Genomic DNA, 13817 nt, shown 5'->3' on the forward strand with positions numbered 1-13817 from the left:
GAATGCATGAATAGAGTGTAGACCTAGGACACTGAGGTCCCAGGTTCAAAATCCCAAGGTCGCAGCCTTGTGCTTGGGTTCATCCTGTTTGAGCACAGTCTGGCCAGCTTGAGCGCGGGATCATCAACATGATCCCAATGTCACTGGCTTAAGCCTAAGGTCACTGGCTTGAGCAAGGGGTCACTGGCTCGGCTTGAACTCCATGGTCAAGGCACATATAAGAAGCTATCAATGAACGACTAAAAGTGACACAAGTATGAGTTGATGCTTCTCATCTCTCTCCCTTCCTGTCTCTCCCTTAAAAAAAGAAAAAGAAAACAGGATCAATCAGCTGGAGGAAAAATATCACAGTATCTTCAATCACAAATCAATCATGAAGCTAGCCAGCCCTGCGCCCAAGGAGAAAAGCGTGGTTCATGGAGCTCTGGGATCCGGCCGTTCCTCTTGGTGCCAGGTTCAGTTTCCACCATGTCCTCCCCCACTGCCGTCCCTTTCTTACGCTCCCTGCACACTCACCAGAGTCCTACACATCCTTCCAGGCCAGCTTCAGTGCCACTTCCAGGGAACCTTCTTCAGTCCTCGCAGAGAAAAAGCGTGGAGCGTGGAGCCTTACTCCACGCTCGCAGTCCTCTGTATTTACTGCTACACTTAGCCCGCTCTAGCTGGTGTTTACAGATAGTGGTGGATATGCCTGTCTTCCTCGTATGTACACTAATGGCTTATATACAAACCCAGACATTTAACAGCCAAAAATTAAGACTGCCAGAAACATGCTCAAACGCTTAAAAAAGTGCCAATACATCAAAGCTGCCTTCTTTAGACTAAGAACCACCCAGGAGACTTAACTGTGGGGTACTGGGATTAGCAACAAATGTCCACTCCGCCTTTAGCTGGCTATGCAGCCATGGGCAAGCCACCTTTCCTCTGTTGGAAGACAGTAGTCATAGCTTCCCCCAAAAGGCTGCTGCAAGGATTAAATGAGATAACTTACGTCCATGGTATCTTACAGGCACTTCATTAAATGACCATGAAGTTGAACTGCACTTTAGCCTGAACTAGTGAAGGCAGAAGACATTGAGCCTCCATGGAACACTATTTCAGAGAGACAGCTCAGTCATGCTTTTAGAAGGTTCAGACTGTCTGGATCTAAATCCTGGCACCAGCCCCTTGGGAAATCACTCTGGGCTTCCGTTTCCTCATCTGCAAAATCGGGGGGGGGGGGTAATAGTAGGACAGTTGTCAGAGCAACACATCTGATGTATGGTGCTTGGGAAGCCTTCCATAAATGTTAGCTATTACTATAATTTAGAATTAGATGTTGCATGGAAGGACTTTTAAAAAAATAACCCTGTTTTGCTGGAGCAAAATGATGAGTGTTGAGAAAGAAGTTATTATTAAAAGCTACCAGATCGTGAACTTTCGGTTTAGATAGTTTCTCAAACTGTGAAATCTAACTCTAATTTAGTGGCCAAATGTAGATGCCTGGACCTTATCCCAGATCTATGAAATGAGATTCTCTGATGGTGGAGTCCAGGAGGACACATTTTTAACAAACTCCCCAAGGGATGTGATAACTCCTAAAATTATCCAATCAAAGAAACTACTAACATGGAGACACCTGATCACTCAACAGCCAGTGGTACATCCCTGTGTTAGTCTGGCAATATGCTAGTTAAAAAATACTGTTAGCCAAGGGGGAGTGTTCTGTACAAGTAGGGGTGGCAGTGTGGTACCCCTCGCATATGGCTTGATGTGGCCCTCTTAGGTACCTCTACTTGTAAACTCTTTGGATCTCCGGGTTGGAGACACAGTTCAGTGGTGAGCTGGAGCCAACGTGAGCCACACACCAGAGCCAAGTGTGGCCCTCTCTTCTCAACTCCACATTCAGCGACTTCTGGTTGTTGTTTGAAATTCACTATAGATGAAGTGTTTATACACCTTGGACATTGGCAAATGCTACAAATCAGGTCTTTTAAGTTAGTTCATAGAGCCAGTATACTAGCCTACCACTGGTTCTCATCCTAATAAAGTTCTAGAACCCAAGTCTGTGGAACATGGTCTAGGGAACTATATTTAGATCTTTAGATGCCTTGGGGCCATTTAAAGCCTGGTTTCTGAAAATCTACCTAAAATATGATGTTAGTGGTATTCTGGTATTTTAGCTATCATGGCTTGGCTCAGGAGCAACCTCCTTTGTGCTCTGTGCTTATACCCTAAGTCTCAGAACTGGGCTGGCCAACTGGCAAACTGCAGTCTTGATACCTAAGTGGAACGGAGTCAGGGCCAGTCCTTCACTGCCACCGTAAGAACAACCCTGTTCTCCTGAGGGCTGCACGTGGCCCTCATACCTGCAGGAAACCGCCGACCACATGCAGGCAGGGCAGAGGTTCTACAGGAAACCTCTTTTCATCCTGGTAGCAGGGTTCAGGTGCTGGGGTGTCCCAGCTAAGCTAGCCCCAGTCCTCAGCCTGCCGTCCAGGTCCCCAGCTGCCTTTCAAAAGGTGACCCATTTAAAGCTGTCAGCCCTGCTCAGCAGATACATTGGGCAAACATATACTTTTCCTTTGGATTCCTCCACTCAGCAGTCAGGTGAGTCAGGGAGAATTCAATCCAATTTCTCAGTAAATCCTACTATGCTCTAAAAGGACACGGTTTGAAAAATCTATTTTTGTGCTTTTATTTACTTAAGGTCTCCGTGCCTGGGGAAGCGTCTTCACAGTGCCATCAAACTGCCTCTCACCAGAAAAAAGGTTCCACCTTCCTGGAATACTACCAGCAGCTGCCGAGTTCTACGGCCTTTGCTTCGGGTCCCTGCAGTCCTGCCCAGCCCCTAAACCCCAGCAATCTGCCACGGGCTGCACTGGGGTGAACAGTGGTAGGAAGATGCTTCCCTCAGGACTGCGAGTCTGGGCCCTGGACCTGCAGCAGCCGGAGGCTCCCTCCAGCACTCTGCATACTTTCCCATCCAGAGCTGCTTGGAGTTCACGTGCTTTTTTGTTTTTCTGCCATTTTTGATCCAGAAGCACAGCCCATCTCCATGGAGTTTGCATCTGCTATTCTAGAGGCTTCCAAGAGTGAACTGCTAAAGGCAGAGCTGGGCGTCTTTGGACAGCCTCACCTTTCTAGAAGGACCACATGCTCAAGATCAAAGACAAATGAACTCAATGTCCTCAGGGCCTGGGGCTATCTGTATGGTAAACTTAGACCTTGTCCCAATGCTATTTTCTATTTCACTGTCAATCCATCCACTTCGGTCACCATCAAGCCAACTTCAACATAGACCGTTTCCAGGCCCCAGTGCAGGTCACACACTGTACTTTCCCCCTGCCAGCAGTGGCAGGTTATGGAGGTGCCATGGGCAGCTGGAGGGTGTGGGCAGTGGTCCAGGGCACATATGCATTTCTACTGCAGGCCTTTTCAGGGAATGGCCTGAGAGCCCCTCCTCTTTGCCCTGGTTCCCTTCCTCAGCTTCCCTAAAACCACGGGCTGCTGAGCCCCTAAGTCAAGGCCTACATTGGCCCTCACTGCAGAGACACGGCTCCAACACAGCCCCCTGCAGGAGGCTGGGGAGGAGACCAGCACGTGGCTGCTGTTATGAGAAGAAGGCAGGGCTTGAGCAGTATTGAGAAGCTTCAGTCAGGTCTCTGTCAGTAACTTGTCAAGACATGATCTCTCTCTGGGTCCTCAGAGCACGCCTGCCCCACTGGTGAAATGAGGCTGTGGGACCAGTGGTGGGGTTCAGCTGGTTCACACCAGTTTGGCAAAACCGATACCTCATTTTTTGTTGAGTTTGGGGAACTGGTTGTTAAAATGGCACTTGTAATCAGGGTTCTCTCTAAGGTAGGCGCCTGGGCAGCTGCCCAATGTGGAAATCACAAATTCACATTCCTTATTCTAAGCGCCTGTAGTAATGCTCATTCCACCCATAGGTGAAAAAAAATTTGATGGAACTATGCTTGTAATATTTATTTATTCATTTCATAAAACTCATTATACCTTTGATGAAATACTACATTTTAATTCCCTTGCATTTGTTATTTCAGTAAACAAACATATAACATAAAGAGAAAAAGTGCCAAACAGCCAGGGGGTGACAAGCTGTTATTGGAAACATCTTCAATTACAGTTGTATTGTTTTTGCCAGGTATTATTTAATATTTTTTCATTAATATTTTAAAACTCTTATAACAATCTAGTTTTGTACACCTCTTTTATTGTTCATATTTAAGTATTAAACACATGAAATAATAAACTACCTTTCAGTATATCGTTTTTTTATACTTAAAACGGTCATTAGGGCAGAGAACTGGTTGTTAAATTATTTGAATCCTACCACTATGTGGGACCATTTGTGGTTCTTATACCTTGCTGAGGGTCTGAATCTCCTAGGAGCTTTTTTTTTTTTTAATTTTTAAAATTTTTAACTTTTTAGTGAGAGGAAGGGATACAGACACAGAATCCCACATGCACCCTGACGGGAATCCACTCAGCAAGCCCACTAAGGGGCGATGCTGTGCCCATTTGGAGTCTTTGCTCCACTGCAACTAATGCCATTTTTTAGCGTGTGAGGTGGAGGCCATGGAGCCATCCTCAGCGCCTGGGGCCAACTTGTCTAACTGAGCCATGGCTGCAGGAGAGGAGGAGAAGAGAGGGAGAAGCGAGAGGGGGAGGGGTAAAGTAGATGTGTGCGTCTCCTGTGTGCCCTGACCAGGAATCGAACCCAAGACATCCACATGCTGGGCCGACACTCTACCACTGAGCCAACCAGCCAGGGCCCTCCTGGGAGCTGTTAAGATACAGATTCCTGGGTCCTAGCCAGACTGACTGAATTGGACATTCTAGGGCTGAGTCCCCCAAATCTGTATTTTGGAACAAAGCTTCCCAGGTGATTTTGATACAGCTATTCAACCCAGTGCAGGGCTAGACTCTCCCAAAGACCACTTCCCACTAGAATGTCTATTATTTCATATACTTTCAGCAAGGTATGAACTGGGATGGGGAAGAGAAAGTGCAGCGGTGAGGCTCTTATGCACAATTTGTCTCTGCAGCAAATAGATGGGGCTATGATACTGTGCCTTTTCTGACCCAGCTCAGTGGCCACATTTACTGCACAAGGCAGCTTGTCAGGGACCTTACGCGGCGAGGCATTGGTGTAGTCATGTTAAGGTTTCAATGCCCCTTAGTCCCTGATGGACAGGACTCAAGAAGAGGAAGAGCCATTGTGCCTGGACTCAGCCATGCTCTGAGGCTGGACAAGTGTGGCCCAGGCCTCCTGTCTTGTCCTTGGGGCTCAGTCTGTCCTGGATGCCCTTCCTTCATTGCTGTGCCAGGAAAAGCACTTCAGGACAAGTGACAGTCATGCTAATACCAATTCAAACCAGGAGACGTGAACCCTAAGCAGGTGCTGTGAATGGACGGAAGGGGCTGGCTGTCTTATCTCTTAAAAAGCCTGGTTAAAGGGTACTGCCTGGCCTGGTCTGTGTGCTTGGTCAATGGGTAAGGAACAGCCACAACCCACCCTGTACCGAGATAAGAATCAGAACGTGTGGAGAAGAGAAGAGCTCTTGTTGGAGATGAATGGAAATGCTCCTCCCCTCTTCCATCCCAGAGGAAATGAGCTTGTCACTCCCACTAACAAATACCGGGTAGAGTTTCAGAGGCAGCCCCATGAAACCACTTGCAGGCCAGTCTGACATTTCTACAAACACTTATTCCATGTGTTAGGCGCCCAGAGGCTGATCTATGCTAGATATTTAAGGGGAAGGTTTATTGATAAAATAAGATTATTGAAAACAACATCAATTATAGCAGCCGATGCTTATTGAGTATTTACTCCCTGCCAGGTGTGGTGATAAACACTCTATATTGAATGTGTCATTTAATCCTGTAGTAGCCCTGCAGGGGTGATAGTATCTCCATTTTACAGATAGATGAGAAAATGGAAGCTCAAAGAGGGTAAGCTATTTGCTCCCTGTCTCACAGCTTGAGAACAGTGGAGCCAAAAAGTGAGGTCAGGTCTGCTGACTTAACTCCTAGGCAATCTGTCTTCCCCCAAAGAAACAGCAGCTCAGACAAAAGGAAACAGAGTGGAAATGAAAAGAACCCCAGGGTCAGTTAGAAACAAAGACCTGTGGGCATTTACAAAATGCCCAAGGACCCAGAAAGAAAAGAAGCATAAATCAGTTCACAACGAGGACGCAGCTAGGACAACATACACACTTCAAACAAAGAATGAGCCAGACAGTAGGACGTCCTGGTGTAATAAGGACAGAGCTCAGAGAACAGGACAGCAGGAAGTGACATGAGAACACAGCAGAACAGGCAGGCAGGGCAAACGCAACAGGAGCAGGGAGTGTGAACTCGAAGTGGCAAGGGGCTGGCTTTCTGAGGGTGGTTTATGTGGGCAAGAGGTCAGAGCTGGCAGGGCCCCGGGTGCTAGGGGGCAGGAGGACAACACCCTTGCCTCCCAGGCTTGATAAGTCCTATGTGTAGGCTGGCAGTTGATGGCACTTGTGTCTACAGGGCATCTGAGGTGATTCAGTGCAGGAAAGAGGAGGTTGTGGGCTCACCCACTGGCCTACAACCATTCATTCATTCAACACTTATGTATTTTCATTGATAACGTGCTAGGCACTGGGGCACAGAGGAATGAATGACATAATTCCTGCCTTCACACAGCTCACAGACCACTGAGGGAGATGATGCACTGTGGCACGTGGCAAAGGGTGGGGACGGAGCACCGAGGCGGCAGTGCTCATGCTGCCGCGGAGGGCAGGGACAGCCCAGAGCGGGGTCCTGACAGGTGAGCGGGAGTGCCCAGGCAGTCTAGGGTACCGCAGGTAAGGGACTGAGATGCCTGTTCAGGGTACTGTAGGTGGTAGCTGTGTGTAGCAGAGAACAGGAACGCCAGCAAGAAGGGCAAGAGGCGTGGCCAGAGAGGCGGGAGGCAGGAGTTTACTGTGTGCACATGTCCATGAGGAGAGATGCAGAACAGTGATGGGTGTTTGGTTGGAGATGATGTTGAACTTGCTGGGACAAGCCTGGAGGTGAGAAGGCTCCTGCAGTGGGCGTGGGAGGGTAGTGATATCTGACCCGGGGACAGTGCCTACAGGGACAGAGAGGATGAAGGAGCCTAGACAGTTGGCACTGACCCACTGTGAGAAATGACTTCTGCTTTCTGTCTGGGGTGACTGGGAAGATGGGAAGGTGCAGCAGGAAGTGCCGTGGACTGAAGTGTGTCCCTTCCAGATTCATACGCTGAAGCCCGACCCCCAAAGTGATGGCACTGGAAGACATCCTCACTGGGAGCCAATCACGTGCTAACATTCTGACTCTGATCTTGAACTTCCAGCTTGCAAAACTGTGAGAAATAAATTTCTGTTATTTAAGCTCCTAGTCTGTGATATTCTATATGGCAGCCAGAATGGACTCAGACAGAAGGGTAAATACATTTGTTTTGTAACCTATTGAGTTTGAGCTAGAGGCAAGTTGGGCTCAGAGAAAGACTGAGGCAGCCAGGAGCAGGCAGGTGGTCCCTGAGTCAGGAACAGAGCAGGGTCAGCCTGTGAAATGACACTGTCAGTTACAGGGTGAAGTGCGAGACGTGGGGCACATCGCCAGGAAGGACAAGAGGAGGGAAAGGGGCCGGCGCACGAGGCCGAGAAAGAACGCTTCAAGGTGCCAAGGTGTCCGATGTCTCTGACAACTAGGAACAAAAGCTATTTTGGGGATAAGGTGGGGTATGGAAGCCAACTGGCCACTGCTGAGTCATGAGCAATAAAGGGACAGTGATTTTTTGGTTTTGATTGTAAACAAATATTTGAGTAAGGTTTTAGTTTACAAGAAGCCAGGAGAACTTTTTTTGTTCTTCCGTGTCTTGGCCTGGCCTCCTGGGGCCTGGGAGCGCTGCAGTCCAGGGCTCATCCTCTGTCCAATCTGCTGCCCAAGCGACCTCCAGCTGCCCACCAATGAGACAGTTTCAGCACCAGACACCACGCTGCTTCACACACAGGGCCTTGCTCAGCCTTCTGAAGAACCGCGTGAGGAGGCTCGCTCCAGCCCAGATAATGGGTGAACAAACTGGACCTTGGAGAAGTCAAGTTGCTTGCCTTGAGTCACAATACTAACCAGTAAATGCGGTGGGGAATTTGAACCCATGTGTGTCAGATGCCACTATACTTCCCATCCTCAAAGAACCTCTCCCATTCACGTCTTCCTTGAAGTAGCAACCCCGCACTGACCCCACACACTTCCATATAGGCAGAACAGGACAGCCTCCAACATGCCACTCACAGGGCAGGTATTGAGGAATGACCTCCCCATCTGTTTACAGTTCCCCACACCCACACAGGTGGGTATGCCCCTCCCACATTGATTCTGGGCTTGGTCACAAGACTTGCTTTGGCCAGTGGGACAACAAACAGCAAATGTGACGCAGAGACATATGACAATCTTCTGTGTACCTTTTCCCTGGGACACACAGTGAGCCAGCCCCCAGCCAGCAGGCAACCCCAACAGGTTCCAGGTTATCTGAGGACAAGGTGACACAACAGTATACTTCTGCCACATTGCCCCAGCCTGGTGTTTTTCCACTGACAAACAAGGAAGAAGAACATCTCTTTAGAGAGAGTGACTGCAAAGGCTTTGAGGCAGCACTTCATCCAAGGTGCTGAGGGAGCAGAGCCCAGCCACCAGCAGCTAGGAGCTCGCAGTTTCGTTTCCAGAAAGGGATAAGAATGAATGAGGACCCAGGAAAGCTAACCTGATCAGTGGCGCTTTGATAAGGTGACGAAATCACTCCCTCCTTCAGCCTAAAGCCACTCTCTGTGGTGAACTGTTATGGGAAGGGAGCACTGCTTAATTAGAAACATCTCCAGGACAGGAGAAAATAGCACCGAGGACCCTGAGCAGGGAATTCCTTGCTAAGAAGAAAGAAAACAACAACAAAAAGATGCTAGGTTGTCACTTTCTCCAAGAATAGTCATAAAGGGAGGAGGAGATAAGAATTAATTAGCACAGGAGCATCTTACCCAAGTGACACCGAGGACAATTATTTTTTGCTGCTTTTATAGACCAAGTGCCCCTTCCAAGTAGGGACAGATGCCTGACACCAACCACTATTTTGAAAAATGATGTTTAATCTTTGCTAGTTCTAATGAAGCTTGAAATGAAGATGGTTCTTCTGTTTACTCCCTGTTTGTGAAGTCCAAGCCACCCATCAATAACACCAGCATCTGGATTATTTATTTCTTACTGGCCAACCTATGGGGCATAAAATAATATTATGGAGCCAGCCTGTGATGCACTTTCTCCCAAGGGAGTGTGGGCACACCTCCCTGGTCCTGTGGCGCAGGGCCCTGACGGACAGGCTGATGTCCAGCTTTGGGCAGGGGAAGGAGTGTGGAGCCTCAGAGGCTAGATTCTGGTCACCCCCACCCCCACCCCACCATTTCCTAGCTATGAGGTTTGGGCAAGTTTCCTTATCTTTGGGAAAATTCAAGAAAACCAAAGGGTTAGTTTATAAAAAAATTGTGGCAAAAAACACCTAACATCAGATCTATCCTCTTCAATTTTTAGGTATACAATACAGTATTGTTAGCTATAGCATAATGTGGTAAGCAGATCTCTAGAGCTTCTTCGTCCTGTGAAACTGAAACTCTGCCTCCACTGAACAGCAGCTCCCCTCTCCCTGCCCCAGCCCAGCCCAGCCCCAGCCCCTGCCCCAGCCCCAGCCCCAGCCCCAGTCCCTGCCCCAGCCCCAGCCCCTGTCCCAGCCCAGCCCAGCCCCAGCCCCAGCCCCAGCCCCAGCCCTGCCCCAGCCCTGCCCCAGCCCCAGTCCCTGCCCCAGCCCTGTCCCAGCCCCAGCCCCAGCCCCAGCCCCAGCCCCAGCCCCAGTCCCTGCCCCAGCCCTGCCCCAGCCCTGCCCCAGCCCCAGCCCCAGCCCCTGCCCCAGTCCCTGCCCCAGCCCCAGTCCCTGCCCCAGCCCCAGCCCTGCCCCAGCCCTGCCCCAGCCCCAGCCCCAGCCCCTGCCCCAGTCCCTGCCCCAGCCCCAGTCCCTGCCCCAGCCCCAGCCCCAGTCCCTGCCCCAGCCCCAGTCCCTGCCCCAGCCCCAGCCCCAGCCCCTGCCCCAGTCCCTGCCCCAGCCCCAGTCCCTGCCCCTGCCCCAGCCCCAGCCCCAGCCCCAGTCCCTGCCCCAGCCCCAGCCCCAGCCCCTGCCCCAGTCCCTGCCCCAGCCCCAGCCCCTGCCCCAGCCCCTGCCCCAGCCCCAGCCCCAGCCAGCACAGGCGGCCAGTCTCTGCTACTGGGAGTCTGACTACTTTAGACACCTCAGGTAAGGGGAATCATATAGGACTGGTCTTTTTGTGGTGCAGTTCACTTAGCATAATGTCCTCTAAGTAGAAACACATTATATTCTTATAATAACACAAGGTGTTCACTGTTGGAATAGAAAATAGTTACATATATTAATTCAATTGATCCTCACAAAATTCCCGTCAACTAGAACATCATTATCTGTTTTTGAGGCACAGGGAGGTAGAGGGCTGTGCCCAAGCTCACCAGGTGTGAAAAGAACACACACACACATTGTTTCTATACAGGTTAAAATTGTTATTTTAGTAAGTAGGTTTAGACACATACTGGCGTCACAGAGGCTGACAGTGGAGGACAGGCAGGCAGCAGGGAGAATACGTAAGGGGTGGCATCTGAGGGTGTCATCTTCCCGCAGTTGGAAGTGCTCTTCATGGCAGGAATGGGAGGCCCTGGAGCCAGGGACCCAGGTCCTGCTCCGGCTCTACCCTTGCTCCAACCACCCGGGAAACAAAATTGACACAACCAACAAGACTCCTGCCTCATGGAGGTGACATTATAGTGGGGGAGACAAAGAATAAACAATAAATACTTTTAATAACACATAGTATGTAGAAGGGGAAAACACTTGTACACAGATGGGGATTGGGAAAACTCAGTGGGAAGGCTGGTTGGAATTGAAAACATCTTATCACTGAGAAGATGACATTTGAGCAAAGACTAGAAGCAGGTGAGGGAAGAGTCTCAGTCTGAGGCAGGAGGATGTCTGGGCCTGGCTGCGGTGGAGCGAAGCGCTGGTGCAGAGGCCGGAGGAGGGGCCAGCCAGGTGTACAAGGCAGGGCAGGAAGCCAGTGTGGCCGGCGAGGAGCAAACAAGGGCCCCCGTGGAAGGCAATGAAGCCAGGAGCAGAGGGGGTGGACGCAGGGCAGCATGAGGAGGCCAGTGGGACTCTGAGCGGCATAGGAAGCTGCCGCAGAGTTCTCCACAGGCCTGGAAAGGCTCAAGGCTGGAGGCACCCGGATCAGAGGAGCAGAGCGCGGAAGGGAAGGGAAAAGGCAGGAGGCTGACTGGAGACCACACAGAGAGGCTGGATGCAAGCCCTCCCTCACTGGTGCACTCTGACCTCCCTCCTTCTGCACCCAGCAGCACCTAGGCAATGAGAGCCGCATTCTTGGGAGAAACTGCTCCAGGCTGGCTCCTGTCAGGGCAGATTAAGGTGTTGGGTGAGAACAGGGAATGAAGTGCAAGTCTGTGTTCTGTACAGACCCCAGGAAGAGAAGCAGCATGGCCCCCATGTCTTTCGGGGGGGGGGGTATGAAACCCCTGTTGATAAAAATCACCAGACATTTCAGGAAAGCCTCCCCCCCAAAAGTGAGACCAAAATCAGGAGGAAAGGAACTCAAAGGAAACAGCCAATTGAGGAAGAGTAAGAAAACCTAGAGAGAGAGAGAAAACCCAAGCCCTATAATTAATATCATTAGTGATACAAGATACTGTAGTCAGAAAACAAGGTGCTTTGAACAAGAATCAGAACAGGAAGAACTCCTAATAATTAAAAACATGTCAACTGAAATTTAAAAATTCTTCGAAAAATATTAGAGAACAGAGTAAAGGAAATAACACAGGAAGTCAAACAGTCTCAAAAAAGGAGAGGGAGTGAGGAGAAAAGTGAAGGACTTAGAGGCCAGTCCAGGTGGGCCACCATTAACTAACATGGAGTTCCACAAAGGGAACAGGAGAAGTGATCCAAGGAATAATATGAACAACGAACACATTCCAATCAAAGAAAGGCATCTTCACATGGAAAATTTCCAATGAATGGCCAATTCAAGGAATGGACCAAGAAGAAAGGGGGGAAGTGGGGGAGGGAAGAAGGAAGGAAGGAAGGGAGGTAGGGAGGGAGGGAGGGAGGGAGGGAGGAAGGAAGGAAGGAAGGAAGGAAGGAAGGAAGGAAGGAAGGAAGGAAGGAAGGAAGGAAGGAAGGAAACTAATAATACATGTCATTCTGAATGATCAAGAGGAAATCTCATAAACTTCCAGAGAGAAAACAGGTCATTGCATTAGACTTTTCATAAGCAATACCAGAAACTCAAAGGCAGTGGAGTGCTACCTTCAAAATTTGGAAGGAAAATTACTTTCAACCGAACATTCTATGTCCAACTAACCCTCATTCAGGTTGAGGAAGGACGAAGGAATTTCCAGACCTATGCGGCCTCCAGAAGTTTGCTTCCCATGCACCCTTTCTCAGGAGCTGCCGGAGATTGTGTTCCCCCCTAAATAAAGGGTAAAATATACAAGAGGAACTCCTAGGATCCGAGAAAAACAGGGCTGTAAGACACAGAGGCACAGGGAAGGGAAGTCCTCAGATGACGCCTAAGAGTGACAAGTCTGGGTTGAAGCAGGAAGATCGAGAATTCAGGAGGTACAGGGTAGGTCTGAGCCGACAGATTACACGAGGCTTGTGAGCATTTGGCAAATGACACTGGAAGGCATTTGGGAGACTTGCAGGGGGCATTTGGAAACAATGTGCAACAGGTATGTAGTAAACTAAGCAATCTTTTAAAGACAATTAACTCTAAGAAAAACAAACTCTTGTATAAGGAAGGAAGTATAATTCCAGTACAGTAGTTGGTACTCCAGTGAGTAATAGTTAAATCATCATTGTACTGTCAACACTGACCACAGATTTCATGCACTTGATGTTAACTGTACTGGGGAGGGGAAGTGAGGGTGGGTGGGGCAGGGGGCCAGACTTCTCTAACAGGAAGCCAGTAGGCAACGTTTAAAACTTATAAACTAGAAACTGCAGCATAAGCATCTGATTTATGGGGATCAATACCAGAAGAAATAGCTAAAAGATTTTAAAGAATTTGCTTTGGGAAGTGGGTCTAGGGGGCTGGAGAGGGGCTTAGAAGGGCACTGCTGCTTTTAAACAATGTTTTTACACACTTGGGTGAAATAGAACTTAATATAAGAAATAATGCATTACTTTGAAATTTTTATATAAAAAAGATTTTAACAAGGAAAATGAAACAACAAAGCAACTCAAAATGAGGGAGATTAAGGTGGAGGAGGACAAAGAGGAAATATTACAAACTTCTCAGTGTGAAATGGTTCAGATTTGAAACCCATAAACGTGATTTTCCTGTTGCCGAAAACGTCCAAGCACAGCTCCTGCAACGCTGGGCTTCTTTCCCTGAGCTTGGTTGGAGCATGGGCATTCCCCACCCTCCAGGGAAGGCTTCTGCCACTGGGAAGTCTCCCCCAATCACTGTCACCCTACCACATCTGCTCTCAGCAAGTGGAGGCCTCCAGTTGGGAAATACGTCTGCTGAGACGTGCTTCCAGCTGTAAGCTGGAATATTCAGGAATGTCTGCTTCCTAGGCAGGAACCCTAGGGAACTGGCAGGGTGTGGGAGCAGGGTGATGCAGCTGATGACAGGCATGACAGTGGCCTCAGAGTTCAGAAAACAATCAGAGAAGAATGGGCTTGGGTTGCTTATCAGTGT

General features: G+C 49.2%; 1 protein-coding gene across 4 annotated transcripts in view; it reads right to left on the reverse strand.

Moving 5' to 3' along the window:
* Window positions 1-13817, reverse strand: part of ATXN7L1 (ataxin 7 like 1) — a 272109-nt gene that overhangs the window by 203272 nt on the left and 55020 nt on the right. The gene's annotated exons all lie outside the window — the stretch shown is intronic.

This window comes from Saccopteryx bilineata, chromosome 7 (genome assembly GCF_036850765.1).
Source record: "Saccopteryx bilineata isolate mSacBil1 chromosome 7, mSacBil1_pri_phased_curated, whole genome shotgun sequence".
NCBI classification, from domain to species: Eukaryota; Metazoa; Chordata; class Mammalia; order Chiroptera; family Emballonuridae; genus Saccopteryx; species Saccopteryx bilineata.